Here is a 3,497-nt window from a genome sequence, read left to right on the forward strand (position 1 = left end):
ACTTTCTTCTCAAGTGCGCATGGCACATTCTCCAAGATAGATCACATACTGGGACATAAAGCAGCCCTCAATAAGTAAAAGAATTGAGATCATACCATGCACACTTTCATATCACAATGCTATGAAACTTGAAATCAATCACAGGAAGAAGTCTAGAAAACCCCCAAAAGCATGGGGGCTAAAGAACACCCTACTAAAGAACGAATGGGCCAATCAGGCAATTAGAAAAGAAATTAAAAAATATATGGAAACAAATGAAAATGAGAATACGACAATCCAAACTCTATGAGATGTGGCAAATGCAGTCCTAAGAGGAAAGTACACTGCACTTCAGGCTTATTTGAAGAAATTAGAAAAAGTGCAAGTGCAAAATCTAACAGTGCACCTAAAGCAACTAGGAGAGCAACAAGAGCACCCCAAACCCAGTAGAAGAAGAGAAATCATAAAAATCAGGGCAGAAATAAACACTATAGAAACCAAAGAAACAGTTGAACAGATCAATGAAGCCAAGACTTGGTTTTTTGAAAAAATAAACTAAATTGACAAACCTCTAGCCAGGCTTCTCAAATAGAAAAGAGAGAGCACTCAAATAAACAAAATCATGAATGAAAATGGACTGATTACCTCTAACCTCTCAGAAATACGAGCAATTATCAGGGAATACTATGAAAAACTATATGCCAACAAACTGGACAACTTCGAAGAAATGGACAAATTCCTAAACACACACTCACTACCAAAATTCACACAGGAAGAGATAGAAAATCTGAACAGACCCATAACAAGTGAGGAAATTGAATCAGTTATTAAAAATCAAATAAGAGCCCTGGGCCAGATGGCTTCCCAGGGTCCAGGATGATGAATGATGGAGGTTTTACTTCACAACAGTCCATCTGCATTCTGGTGAGATCACCAGGCCTCACTCTGGAGCTCCCCACTCCAGGCCTCCAACCTCCAGGAAGAGGTTGACTTGTGTCCCCGAAATGCAGAGTTCATGTTCTGTGCATCCTCTCCCATGGAGGGACTCCCACGGCCACTTCGGGCCTGAATATACCTTTGTGTGAAGAGCAAACCCACTTGAGCCTGGAATGCCTTTGAAGGAAGAGTGAGACCCCAAAAGACTGCTTCAGTCCAGCCCTTATTCAGAAAGTTTGCTACCTCTTGGAGATACATCCACACTCTAATGTGTTTGATGTATCATCAACTTGTGTAGCTCCAAGGAATATGAAAGGTCACATGGGCAACATGTAACCAATCAATTTCTCTCTCTCTCTCATTCTCAGTGAGGATATAGGGAAGTCTCCTAAATCTCTGGACCCACTCTTCCATCCATGTCTTGGGGTCTCCTCTAAGACACAGATATTTTGTCTTTTCCTTCCTGTTTCCCTCCTGGCTGGAAACACTGGGACTCTGAATACAGAAAGTTCTCAAAAACCCAGCGTTGGGGGCACCTGGGTGGCTCAGTCAGTTAAGCGTCCAATGTCAACTCAGGTCATGACCTCACAGTTTGTGGGTTTGAGCCCCATATCAGGCTCTGTGCTGACAGCTCGGAGCCTGGAGCCTGCTTCAGATTCTGCCCCTCTCTCTCTCTGCTCCTCCCTTGCTCATGCTCTGTTTCTCTCTAAACAAAAAAATTAAAAAAACAGAAAACAAAAAACAAAAAACAAAAAACCCTAGCATTAATTTCACACATCAGACCATCTATCAACCAGTGTAGTGGGGGTTAACTGGGCCAAACAGATCTCTGCTTAAAAATGGGCTTTATTTTCTTCTATGTAAAATGAGAGATTATATTTACTTCAAGGAATTTTAGTATTAAACGAAATGGTAGTGTCTGGCACATAATTGGTCCTCAGTAAATGGGAGATATTATCTACTCATCCATCTGTCCACTGAATAAGCTTTTCCAAAATAATCAGAGCAGTGTGGTAAATGTGGGTGACAGAAAAGTAGATGACATGGCCTTTATTTTAGAGAACTTAATTTTGCCATGATAGAAGTTATGGGACTTTTTACCAATTTAAGAAGGTAAAATGGATTTCTTTTCAAAGCATTCCAATGGCCACAGATTTCTGCAAACAGAAAATCAATTATGTAATGAATCCTGTAATGTGATTTATCTTAGCAATAAGCCGTATCATGCCTTAGGTCACATGTGTACATGTCATTTCCTCACATAGCTCTACCTGGAAATTAACAGAAAAGATCTACCCTGTACATTAAGAATGGCACATGGCAAGCGGCTAGCCTGGACCCAAGGATCTATTTCTCACTCTCTATCCTGCTGGGTCCCCTGTTACTGAAGTTGGTAAAGACATTCTGGGAAGGACTCTATCGCGACTCTCCCGGGGTCCTGTGAGGAATGATGCTAAGTTCACAACAGGCCACCTGGGTGTTAGGATGCGGCTGATTTCACCAATGTTTCCAGGGCTAAAAGATGAGGTGAGGGAGAGAAATCCCACCATGGAGTTCAGACCAAAGAGGAAAGGGCAACTTGTTCATTTATGTTTTAGAGGCTAATTTTCAGGATCAATTCATATGAATTATAGATTTCAGGATGAAGTGGTGAGGGTAGATGGATCTGCATTCCATTATCTGTGCTAATGGGAGTTGAGAAGCCCTGGGAAACTTTTAAACGGTAGGCTATTCAAAATTTTATTCTCTGTGTGTTTTGTAAATAAAAAGATTGCCTACTTTTCATATGTTTTTGCTGACATTATAACAATCAGCCTTCGTTTCTTTTTTTTTTTTTTAATTTTTAATGATTGTTTTTTAGAGAAACACCGTAAGCAGGAGAGGGGCAGAAAGAGAGGGAAGACACAGAATTGGAAGCAGGCTCCAGGCTCCATGCTGTCAGCACTGAGCCTGACATAGGGCTCGAACCCACAAACCATGAGATCATGACCTGAGCTGAAGTCAGACGCTCAACTGACTGAGCCACTGAGGTACCCCAACCTTCATTTCTTGAGTATAGAAGAAGAATAGTACTACATTATAGAATGGTATTTGGATTCTGGCATTCTTTCATTCATACCCTCTTCCATTTAAGGAAGACCACATGTGAAAAGTGATAGCCAAAAGGAAACAATGTACCACATTATTAATACAATCCAGGTAAGCATCCCATGACCCACTTTTCTACTCTCAGTAGAATTTCTCTTAGAAGTTGAACTGGAGCCTCTGGCTTAGGCTCAGGATCAAACTGGAGCCTCCCTTCTTCCCCTGTATAATCGTGAGATGCACAAGCACAGGCTTGACTTCAGACTTTTAGAGGTAAGGCTGATTAGCCCGCTGATGAACCCAGCGCTTAGGCGAGTCACATCACATTCTCCATCTCAGTGTCCTCTCGTCTAAAATCACTGCGATCATCTGCAAAAGACTCAAGATGGCCTCACTACATGGAAGGTCTATTCTATGTAGTACCAGAGGGCAAGATTCCTATCTGCCATATTCTACACTGTTCTTCCAATGGCTAATACCAGACCTCAGATGGAGGA

The sequence above is a fragment of the Crocuta crocuta genome, unplaced genomic scaffold (genome assembly GCF_008692635.1).
Source record: "Crocuta crocuta isolate KB4526 unplaced genomic scaffold, BGI_CrCroc_1.0 scaffold271, whole genome shotgun sequence".
NCBI classification, from domain to species: domain Eukaryota; kingdom Metazoa; phylum Chordata; class Mammalia; order Carnivora; family Hyaenidae; genus Crocuta; species Crocuta crocuta.